Below are 12,823 nucleotides of genomic sequence, written 5' to 3' on the forward strand. Positions count from 1 at the left end.
CATAGATTGAATACAGTACATATATGTGAGTGCACGCTGACTAGCACAGCTGACCATAGATTGCATACAGTACATATATGTGAGTGCACGCTGACTAGCACAGCTGACCATAGATTGAATACAGTACATATATGTGAGTGCACGCTGACTAGCACAGCTGACCATAGATTGCATACAGTACATATATGTGAGTGCACGCTGACTAGCACAGCTGACCATAGATTGAATACAGTACATATATGTGAGTGCACTCTGACTAGCACAGCTGACCATAGATTGAATACAGTACATATATGTGAGTGCACGCTGACTAGCACAGCTGACCATAGATTGCATACAGTACATATATGTGAGTGCACTGACTAGCACAGCTGACCATAGATTGAATACAGTACATATATGTGAGTGCACGCTGACTAGCACAGCTGACCATAGATTGCATACAGTACATATATGTGAGTATACTGACTAGCACAGCTGACCATAGATTGCATACAGTACATATATGTGAGTGCACGCTGACTAGCACAGCTGACCATAGATTGAATACAGTACATATATGTGAGTGCACGCTGACTAGCACAGCTGACCATAGATTGAATACAGTACATACTGTATAAGTGAGTGCACGCTGACTAGCACAGCTGACCATAGATTGAATACAGTACATACTGTATATGTGAGTGCACGCTGACTAGCACAGCTGACCATAGATTGCATACAGTACATATATGTGAGTGCACGCTGACTAGCACAGCTGACCATAGATTGAATACAGTACATATATGTGAGTGCACGCTGACTAGCACAGCTGACCATAGATTGAATACAGTACATATATGTGAGTGCATGCTGACTAGCACAGCTGACCATAGATTGAATACAGTACATATATGTGAGTGCACGCTGACTAGCACAGCTGACCATAGATTGCATACAGTACATATATGTGAGTGCACGCTGACTAGCACAGCTGACCATAGATTGAATACAGTACATATATGTGAGTGCACGCTGACTAGCACAGCTGACCATAGATTGCATACAGTACATATATGTGAGTGCATGCTGACTAGCACAGCTGACCATAGATTGCATACAGTACATATATGTGAGTGCACTCTGACTAGCACAGCTGACCATAGATTGCATACAGTACATATATGTGAGTGCACTCTGACTAGCACAGCTGACCATAGATTGAATACAGTACATATATGTGAGTGCACGCTGACTAGCACAGCTGACCATAGATTGCATACAGTACATATATGTGAGTGCACTCTGACTAGCACAGCTGACCATAGATTGAATACAGTACATATATGTGAGTGCACGCTGACTAGCACAGCTGACCATAGATTGAATACAGTACATATATGTGAGTGCACGCTGACTAGCACAGCTGACCATAGATTGCATACAGTACATATATGTGAGTGCACGCTGACTAGCACAGCTGACCATAGATTGCATACAGTACATATATGTGAGTGCACGCTGACTAGCACAGCTGACCATAGATTGAATACAGTGCTATGGCTTGCAGTGAAGTAAATGTTTTAAGTTGTCAAGTTACCCTGTATTAGGCCAAGCAGACACCAGGCTAATATGGCTCCAATTAGCAAAGCATCAATGTCTAAATTTCCAAACACAGGTAGCACAATATAGAAGCAGATTATGTTATTAGAATTGCTGTATCACATACACAAACAGGCAACATAGTGACAGTGTGAGTATATTGGAATGCAAGGTAGGTACATACGTTCAATTTTAGAGGTTATTGCAAAAGGGTGAATGGCACGTAGTTGTTTAAACTTTCTTAGGCTTGAAGATGTTTTGGTGATGGTTTCATCTGTTTTCATCCTGAATAAGTCCTGAATTTGTTGTTTCATTATAGAACCCTTTTAAATAAACCCTTCTCATATAACCCAACAGGCCAGGCTTCAACAGCCTAGTGAAGCTCCCTTATGAATGATGCATGATGGCATGCTGGGGTATGTAGTTCCATACTGAATACCCCTGACCTAGAGGTATTCAACATGGAACTACATATCCCAGCCACAGTTAAGTTGCAGGGATAATTAAAGAAGTACATTTATGGAGAAGGTACGAACAGAACTCTTAAAACCAAACGGGGCCAGATAGGATACATCCACGGTTAGTAATAGAGCCTAAAGGGGTGCTGGAAGCAGCATTATCAGAACTATTCAACCAGTCACTAGTTTCATTTTCCAGTCCTCTGGAATTCTGTATGTAGTACCACTGCACAAAAGTGGAAGCTAGGAAGATACATCAGAATGACCTGCATATGATCTGATCATATGCCGATTGAACGAGCAATCGTATGTGCTTTTAAAACAAATGGTTGATGATTTGGTGGACTAGAGGAATGGTCAAGAGCATGACAATTACAGTGTAATGCTAAGAAATGCAAAATCATGCACTTGGGTCTCAAAAATTCAAAGGTTAAATATAGTAATAATTGTGCCATATTGGTAACTACTGAGGAGGAAAGGGATCTAGGGGTTACATTTAATGGGATGTGATTTTTAGTAAGGTTCTAAAACTGCACATTATTGTATTTTTGGAAATCTGGACTTTTTTTAAATAATTGACTATTTAATGAGATGCGAATTCGCATAAATTTTTTTTTGGGGAATCATGAAAATGTGCGAATTTTAGTCATGAAAATGTGCAAATTTGTGGACATGTGTGATTTTTGAAACATGGTAATGTGCGTTTTATTTTATTTAGTAAAAATCAGTGTGGGGTCCCCCTCCTGAGCATAACCTACAGTACCCTGGGCTCAAAGAGCCGGTCCTGGTTTAAAAAAAATCACCGGGCAAACCGACTAGGGGTCCCCTGGATTTTTTTCAAACCAGCACCAGGCTCAAGGGCTGGTCCTGGTTCCCAAAATACGGGGGACGATACCAGCACCGAGCCCAACCAGGCAGCAGGCTAATGCCACAGCCTGGGGGAGACTTTTTATATAAGTTCCCCCCGACCAAAGCATTTACCCCCTGACTGATCAGCCTGGGCAGGGATCCTGGGGACCCCCCCAATGAAGGAGTCCCCCCCTCCTGAATTTTCCTGCCCAGGCTTTTTAGTTCTGTGTACCCTGTATTGTTCTAATAATGTACCTTATGTACGGTGCTGCAAACCCCTTGTGGCACCTTATTAATAAAATATAATAATAATAATGCTTGATTGCAAAGGGAGGGAGTAGTCCGCAGCAGAAAGAAGTAATAATGCCACTGTATAGGTTATAGTATGCTGTGATCACAAAGACGGTCAGACGACAATCCTCGCTGACAGCGGAGTTTGCACATTTGCTAAGCAAATCTATACATGTACAGTATGTAATAACGTTGGATCGATCCCCCGGGAATCGCCAGCACTGAGAGCTAGGGATCGCCAGCACAGAGAGCTAGGGATGGCCAGTGACAATTCGAAATAATGGATGGCCAATGTGAAATACTTTTGCCCTTGATGATGGAGAACCAGATGGTTTCCCTCCATCAATGGCACAGCTGAAAGTGCCGGGGCATGGAGCATAGCTCTGCCCCTGACACCCACAAAGCCCCGCCCCCATGGTTTGACTGGCCCACAGACCAATCAGTCAAACACAATGGATGACTATCAATAGGTAAAAATATCGATGGTCCTCCATTGCATAGTTTAGCACTATCGATGGCAATGGCAACGATGGCCATCCCTACTGATAGCATCAGCATAAACCATTAAACGCTGTTAAGGCCGGCCCCCGGGCTTCTGTGTGAAACTAGCCAATAGGAGTCCAGGGGGCGGGCCTGCCACGTATTTGTCTGTTCCCCAGGAAAAGATGAACAGTCTGGTGCAGGAGGCGTGGACACCTACGTGGGAGCATCTGCCATTATTGCGTTTGCCTGCACGGAAGCATCGGCCATTAGTATGCTGTTACCCTGGGTGTGGTATGGGGCTCCGACAGTCATTAGCCCGACGTCGGGATCCCGACTGCCCGTACTCAGACAGCATGGCGAGTGCAAAAAAGTAAGTAAGTTTTATTTATATAGCGCACTTTCTCAAACAGGACTCAAGGCGCTTTACAGACATTAAAAATAACAATGCACATACTGCAATACAAAGGGTTATCAGTACAAGTAACAGGCAACAATGGCAGTACAGATGTACATCACACATACAGATATGCACAAGACGCATTCTAATAAGGGACACGAACATGGGAAACATATTTACTGTGCTGTGCAGTACCCAGGCAGCCATTCAGCGGCGCCACATGGTGATTGCACCAGCCAGTATTGTACATATAGAACACAAAAGAACAGTACAGGGTACACAGCACTAGACATAACACAATTAAAGCACAATTCTTAGTACACAATACAGCTGAGATATAGGAAGTGAATGAGAATAGATGCAGGTATAGATTGTAAATGAGTAAGAGAGCTGTAGTTGAAATACAAGAAGAGTTTGAAAAAAAACTCAGGAGCCCGAGGTGTGCTCCCTACCACCAGTGCTGTGCCTAAACACGTGCAAAGGGGGCCGTGCGTTCGAAGTGGGTCCATCTCCCGAAGGAGATAGGGCCCCGTTTTTCCCCTAACCCCTCTCAACCATAAGGCCGAAGAGGGGAAAATAGGGAACGGTGGGTCCTCTTCGCCGAAGCTTAGAGAGACCCTCATTCCTCAACCCCTGGAAGGGTTAGGACGGTGGGTCCTCCGCACCCGAAGGTTTGGAGAGACCCTCGGTAGACTTCCCTCCACCTTGCGGCTCAGGGTCGTCCTCGGGGGGCACGAAGCTCTCCCCAAAAGGCGAGAGCTTCGGCACATTGGGGAAATGGAAGGCCCGAAAGGGTCGACCACACAACCCAAAAAAAACGTGACACACTACAGAAAACAGAAAAACGTGTAAAAGTGCACGAACGTGAAGAGGGAAAAGAAATAAATAATAAAGAGGACCCCAGCCAGAAGGCCGGGGTGGGGGTGTGAAAAATTGTCCTACCCCATCCAAAAGGACGAGGTAAGGACGTGAAGCGCTAACCTAAAAGGGAAGTGCGCAGTGCTAGTGCTTACTAGTGCATGGTGATTTGGGGATCACCCGTGCATGTTCGGCACCCCCGAGTTTCCCCGGGGGCACAGTGCAGCCTCGGACTCCAGGCAGCCAGCCAGTCAGCGTCCGACCAAGTGTTTCTCCGCCTCACCAGCAGGCCCTTTCCGGCCCCCCGGCATGGGAATGGATACTCCACCGGGCTTTTCGATGAGTCTCCCCCGCAGCGGCCGAATAGACCAACCGAAGGAGAAGAAAACACCTACTCAGTCCCGATGTTTCACCTCTCCCAGGGATTGAGTACTGGGCTGGGCTTTTCGCTGTCTCTCTGGCCGAGGGAACTTGGAACCCCCGAACCAGAGAGCAATCTACTCGGTCCCAGCTTTTCCCGTCTTCCTGGGATTGGATACTAGACCGGGCTTTTCGAGTGACTCTCCCTCGGAGGCTATAGACCCCCGAACAAGAGCCCCATCTACTAGGCCCGATGCTTCTCCCCTCCCTACCAGTAGGAGAGTGTGCACCCCCCCTACGGCAGGATGAAGATACTCAACCAGACCTTACACCTGCCCAGAACATGAGGTACACTACGCCTCAGCTCAGTAGCAAGGTGATTAGGTCCAGCTTTTCTCTAGTCTCTGCCAGGGGGCGGTCCAGACCCAACTGATAAGAACAGATACTACACTTGATCTTAGCCAAAAGGCCGAGAAGCGAAATACAAGAAGAGTGCTGTGAGAACAGGAGGGTGGAGGGCCCTGCTCTAAAGGGGCTTACAATCTAGAGGGAGGGGGAGACAGACAGGTGACATGAGGTGCAGGTAAGGAGACCGGAGGCAAGAAGTGAGGATGGCAGGGATGGTCAGGACACGAGGCAGCAGGTAAAGAGAATGGACAAAGTAGTCCTCTCTCTACTCCTATCCTCCTCTTCCCCCTCCACCTGCACCCTTGACCCCTAACCGCTTTGTACCATGGGGCCATGCCACAACACACCCTGCTAGGGGCAGAAAGCATGCAGAGCGAATAGGGAATGCACAGGATTGAGGAACCATGGCTCTGGTACAGAGATTGGTTCAGTATGGAGTTCATTGTCCTGGCTGTGCAGACTGTAGGTGATGCTGGGTCAGGTAACTCACTGCAGAATTCTGGATTTTCAGTTGATGATGTTTAATTTTATGTCCTTCTGTGTTCCTCCGGTATTTCTTTATGTAGTTGTTCAATGTTTGTTCAACTGTTTCTTTAACTGTTCAGCTGCCTTGCTTCTAACCCTACAGAAATACTATCCCAAATTAAGGGCAAGGTCAGGCTAGCTGTGCTCGCCACGCTGCGGGCACGGTGGCTCGCTACGCGAGACACCTATTCTATTCTCCCTCTATGGGGGTCATGGGGAAAATAGCGGGTGGCCGTCGGGCACCCAGCTGTCTGCGTTTTGACAGCCGGGATCCCGACGTCGGGTAAATGACTGTTGGGATCCCGACTGTCGGGAACGCGTCCGGCACCCGTTACCCTATGTGGGAGCTTCTGTCATTACCAGTGGGGGGCTGCAGCACAGTTTAAAAATTCAAACAGTGGAGCCACACCCCCTGCCACTAACTGCCATTCCAAACGGATTCACTGTGAGTGGTTGTGGATCCTCCATTTGAATTTTGAATTGGTGCCTGCCATTACAAGTTATAGGAGTATAGGTCTTTGTCACACATGGGTTAACGGTCACTAGTATCAGGTATTTCGTGTAGAAAGAGCTCTGAGTAGCAGTAGCACAGGCAGATGTGCAGTAAAAAGCATATTTGCCAACTCTCCCTGAATGTGAGGGAGACTCCCTGGAAAAGCAGCAATCTCCCTAACTCTCAGCAGAATCTAGCGACTCTCCCTGATTGCACCATACCCCCAGTATGTAGCTGTTATGTAAATCAGATATTTACAGTACCGGTGGCTTGATGGGCCGGTCCGGACACACTGGGAGCAGAACTGGCCGAGCATGTGAACCTCCTGGATCTCTGCTCGGCCACCAGCCCTCCCTTGTCGTGCACAGTGATGCGCCAAGGCTGCTTCTTGGCCCCAGTCCGTCCCGGTTCACATGGGATCAGTTATAAGGAACAATGGGCCCGATTCTGGTTGGCTCGCTAACCAGCGTAAATTTGCTGCTTAGTGAGCCAAGTAACGCCACCTGCTGTGCGAGCGACCACCGAAATGTGCGAATAGAAGTCAGCCTGGACTGACTTATATTTGCGAGCGTTTGGGATGCAGACTGGGCGGGGGATGACGTCCTGTAGGGCCAGCCAGCTGCCTGCGTTCGCAGGGGGCGCTCAGCGTTTTCCTGGACGCACTCATCTTTATTCTAAAGCGTCCCCATGTGAATGCCCCCTGACTGCCTCCATCCCGCCTCCCCCTGTAAGAACGACTTGGTGACAGTGCAAATTGCCAAAGGCGCACGCACAGCAGCCCTGCACGTGCTAATATCCGCATGCGCAGAGGCTAAACATTGTCAACACATCCATCTCTGTTAGGGACACGGGAGATCTCGCCAACCCTAACTCCGTTGTCACCTATTGGAGTTGGCGGATGCGTGCTGAGCTAACCTTCACCAATAATAGCCGCGTTCGTGGGAGCCCGTTAGTCAGGCTCCCACCCCGATGCCACCTGGTCTTACTAGTGACAACGCAGCCGCCAAGGCCAGAGGTAAACAAGGGGAAAGCTAACTAACAACCAAGAGGCGAGAACTACCCTGCCCTACGGAGGAGGGTGCCAGTGGATAGCACTCTAAGCTGGAACCTCCTAGGCAATTGCTGTTGGCAACGGGTGAAACAATACACAATAGCCAAACTGACAGGTGTAACAATACACAGTACGCTGACACAATAAGAAAATGCTGACGGGTGTAACAATACACAGTATGCTGACACAATAGGAAAATGCTGACGGGTGTAACAATACACAAGATGGACCCAATAAGTAATGCTGAAAGGTGTAACAATACACAGTACGCTGACACAATAATGAAATGATAAGTAAGGAGACAGAGAGAGGAAATCTCCCAACTTATCTGAAAATGGAGGGATCTGCAACCAGACGCAGACAAGGATCCTGGAGGCAGTTAGGACCAGGCCACTGGGGACAGGAGCCAATGCTGTGCAGGAGCCTGGAACCGGGAACACTCAAGACACCAGATCAAGAACTATAGCCGGCGTCTGAGTGCCCCGGCCAGGCAGTTTAAATAGTGCGCCAAGCGCTACCCTGACGCTACGTGCGGCGTCATGTACACCCCTTCCTCCCTGCGGCCGCCAGGCGTCCCCCGTCGCCTTGGCAACCGCTGCGGCAGGGGAGGAAGGGGTTGCACCCAGGCTGCCGGACGCCCGTCACCGTCCGCCGGAAGCTCCCGGCTGATGACGCGACGGCGTCGTGGTAACCCGGCAACCGCCGGGACGACATTAGTGGAGACTGCCGGGCGAGCGGAGGTGCTGCCCGTGCAGCTCCTAACAGTACCCCCCCCTTGAGGAGGGGTCACCGAACCCTTAGACCCAGGTTTGAACGGGAAGGTCTTAAAGAACTCTGCTTTGAGCCTGGGTGCATGTAAAAATCGCTCAGGTACCCAAGACCTCTCCTCTTCTCCGAACCCCTTCCAATGGACCAAAAATTTAAGTTGACCCCGAACGACCTTGGAATCTAATATCTGCTCTACTATGAATTCTTTGTGCCCTTGAACGAGGACTGGTTTACGGTTCAGAGCAGGTCCTGATTGGGGAGCCATCGAGGCTGGTTTGAGAAGAGAACAATGAAAGACATTATTAATTCGCAGTGCTCTGGGAAGCTGCAACCTAAATGCCACCGGGTTGACCTGAGCCGTGATCAAAAATGGACCGATGAACCTGGGTCCTAGTTTTGGGCATCTCTGGCGAAGCTTGATGTGGCGAGTTGACAACCAGTTGTCAGCACTCTGACAAGTCTGGAAACTACGAGATAACGCATCAGCTTTGACATTTTTGGGGCCGGGTCTGAATGTAATGATAAACTGAAACCTGGTAAAGAACAATGCCCACCGGGCTTGTCGTGGGTTTAGCCGTTTAGCCGACTCGATGTAGGCTAAGTTTTTGTGGTCAGTGATCACGGTGATGATGTGTTTGGCCCCTTCAAGCCAATGACGCCACTCCTCGAAAGCCCACTTAATGGCCAACAATTCACGATTCCCGACATCATAGTTCCTTTCGGCTGTGGAGAACTTGCGGGAGAAGAAGGCGCAAGGATGAATCTTCTGATCATGAATGTCCTTCTGGGAAAGGACAGCTCCAGCCCCTACATCCGAGGCGTCAACCTCCACAAGAAAAGGAATTCTTGGGTCTGGGTGATGTAAGAAAGGAGCCGAACAAAAGGCTTTCTTTAACTTATGAAAGGATTTGATGGCCTGTGGGGACCAAACTTCCGGATTGGCTCCTTTGCGAGTCAACTCCACAATGGGGGCGACAATGTCAGAAAAAGAACGGATGAATCTCCGATAATAATTAGAGAATCCTAAAAATCTTTGAATCGCCTTAAGGTTGGTAGGACGAGCCCAGGACATGATGGCCTGAACCTTACTGGGGTCCATGGAAAAACCCTTGGGAGAGATGACATAACCCAGAAATGAGACTTGAGAAATTTCAAACTCGCACTTTTCGAGTTTGGCGTATAGTTGATTCTCACGCAACTTCTGAAGGATCAGGCGGACGTGTTGCCGATGTTCAGGAAGTGGCTTGGAGAAAATCAAAATGTCGTCTAAGTAAACCACAGCAAATACCCCCAGGTAAGGCCGGAGAACCTCATTGATAAAATCCTGAAAGACTGCAGGAGCATTGGCCAAGCCAAACGGCATTACAAGATACTCGTAGTGGCCTGAATGCGTATTAAAGGCAGTCTTCCACTCATCTCCTTTTCTAATCCTGATGAGGTTATATGCTCCTCTAAGGTCGATCTTGGAAAAAACTATCGCCTCCCGGATTTGGTCGAATAAAACAGAGATGAGTGGTAACGGGTAGGAATTTTTTATGGTAATTTTGTTCAAGGCCCGATAGTCTATACAGGGACGTAAAGATCCATCTTTTTTTTCTACAAAAAAAAACCCTGCGCCTACAGGAGACTTAGAAGGGCGAATTAATCCCTTTTCTAGACTCTCATTTATGTATAAATCCATGGCCTGGGATTCAGGTGCTGAGAGGGCATATAGGCGTCCTTTGGGCAATCTGGCATTGGGGACTAGGTCTATGGCACAATCAAAGGGACGGTGAGGGGGCAACGTATCTGCTTCCTTCTTGGAAAACACATCGGCAAAGTCTCTGTAGGGTAAAGGTATGGAAGAAGAAACGGGAAGAACAGGACGAAGAGGAAGAGAGAGACAATGGTCAGAACAGGAGGAGCCTCAACGTGTGATTTCTCCTGTGGTCCAATCAATACTGGGATTGTGCTTCCTAAGCCATGGTAACCCCAGGACGAGTGGCGTGAGAGGACAGTGAAACAAAAAGAAGGAAATCTCTTCCGAATGAAGAGCCCCCACCGAAAGCTGAAGAGAAGGAGTGCATGCGGTAACACTGCCGTTGGAGAGTGACTGACCATCTAGGCCACAAACCGACAAAGAATTGAACAAGGGAATGGGCTCGAGCCCCAACGAATGAACCAGACCCTTGTCAATAAAATTGCCGGCTGCGCCGCAATCAACAAAGGCAGTGGTATCGACAGTGCAGTTATTACAGGAGACAGAAACCTGAATAATTATCGAGTCTAGGGGAGAAAAACAAGATAGGCCCAAGTGAGTTTCCCCAAACACACTTAGGCCCTGTCTTTTCCCGCCTTCAACGGGCAGACAACCGCACGGTGACCCTGACCTCCACAATACAGACAGAGACCCTTCAGCCTCCTGCGATTTTTTTCTGCGGCTGACAGACGCGTAGCCCCAATCTGCATGGGTTCGTCACAAGCAACCTCCGGGGTCTCCCCCAGTGACGATGAGGGAAATATCCCGGACTCCCTCTCCCTCTGGCGTTCCCGGAACCTCCAATCTACCTTGATGGCTAATTCCATAATTTCATCAAGGGAGGTCGGGGTAGGGTAGTGAACCAATGCATCTTTTAACGTTTCAGATAGACCAATTCTAAACTGGCTGCGGAGTGCTGGGTCATTCCAACCTGAATCAATGGCCCACCTCCTAAATTGGGTACAATAAGCCTCTGCATTACCCTGACCCTGCCGTAGTGCCCTCAGGTTGGCTTCGGCTGAGGCAGCACGGTCCGGGTCGTCGTAAAGCAATCCCATGGCAGAAAAAAAAGCATTCACAGAGGTAAGGGCCTCGGACCCTGCGGGAAGACCGAAAGCCCAGGTCTGTGGGTCCCCCTGTAACAGGGAGATAACCATTCCCACCCGCTGGGATTCCAAGCCGGAGGAGGCCGGGCGGAGTTTGAAGTAAAGCTTACAAGATTCCCTAAAGTTAAAAAACTGGGAACGCTCCCCGGAAAACCGGTCCGGGAGACTCAACTTGGGTTCGGGGTTTCTGGATGAGGATAAGACCCCTTGCACCCGTTCCTCTTGAGAGTTCACCCGGAGGGTCAATTTCTGGAGCTCTTGTGTCAGGGTATGCATCTGTCCCGCCAAAGCGTGACTAGCAGCCTGCTGGGCCGGATCCATGACAGCTGACTAAAAGCTAGGTGAAGTATGGCCGGCTATAATGTTAGGGACACGGGAGATCTCGCCAACCCTAACTCCGTTGTCACCTATTGGAGTTGGCGGATGCGTGCTGAGCTAACCTTCACCAATAATAGCCGCGTTCGTGGGAGCCCGTTAGTCAGGCTCCCACCCCGATGCCACCTGGTCTTACTAGTGACAACGCAGCCGCCAAGGCCAGAGGTAAACAAGGGGAAAGCTAACTAACAACCAAGAGGCGAGAACTACCCTGCCCTATGGAGGAGGGTGCCAGTGGATAGCACTCTAAGCTGGAACCTCCTAAGCAATTGCTGTTGGCAACGGGTGAAACAATACACAATAGCCAAACTGACAGGTGTAACAATACACAGTACGCTGACACAATAAGAAAATGCTGACGGGTGTAACAATACACAGTATGCTGACACAATAGGAAAATGCTGACGGGTGTAACAATACACAAGATGGACCCAATAAGTAATGCTGAAAGGTGTAACAATACACAGTACGCTGACACAATAATGAAATGATAAGTAAGGAGACAGAGAGAGGAAATCTCCCAACTTATCTGAAAATGGAGGGATCTGCAACCAGACGCAGACAAGGATCCTGGAGGCAGTTAGGACCAGGCCACTGGGGACAGGAGCCAATGCTGTGCAGGAGCCTGGAACCGGGAACACTCAAGACACCAGATCAAGAACTATAGCCGGCGTCTGAGTGCCCCGGCCAGGCAGTTTAAATAGCGCGCCAAGCGCTACCCTGACGCTACGTGCGGCGTCATGTACACCCCTTCCTCCCTGCGGCCGCCAGGCGTCCCCCGTCGCCTTGGCAACCGCTGCGGCAGGGGAGGAAGGGGTTGCACCCAGGCTGCCGGACGCCCGTCACCGTCCGCCGGAAGCTCCCGGCTGATGACGCGACGGCGTCGTGGTAACCCGGCAACCGCTGGGACGACATTAGTGGAGACTGCCGGGCGAGCGGAGGTGCTGCCCGTGCAGCTCCTAACAATCTCACAAAGCATGCACAGACCAGGGTTCGCAAAAACGCGCTATAGCGCGTATTTTACCCTAAACCAGTCCCCGGGGACTCCGTTTTTAAAACTAAAGGGGTCCCCGAGGACGCGC

The 12,823-nt window shown here is 49.3% G+C and overlaps 1 long non-coding RNA gene and 1 pseudogene across 1 annotated transcript in view; both read right to left on the reverse strand.

The window, feature by feature from the left end:
* LOC146035251 (uncharacterized) overlaps window positions 1–12,823 on the reverse strand; it is a 135,006-nt gene that overhangs the window by 61,569 nt on the left and 60,614 nt on the right. The gene's annotated exons all lie outside the window — the stretch shown is intronic.
* On the reverse strand, window positions 5,657–5,758 carry LOC146039982 (U2 spliceosomal RNA; annotated as a pseudogene).

The sequence above is a fragment of the Crinia signifera genome, chromosome 9 (genome assembly GCF_055691185.1).
Source record: "Crinia signifera chromosome 9, ASM5569118v1, whole genome shotgun sequence".
Taxonomy (NCBI): domain Eukaryota; kingdom Metazoa; phylum Chordata; class Amphibia; order Anura; family Myobatrachidae; genus Crinia; species Crinia signifera.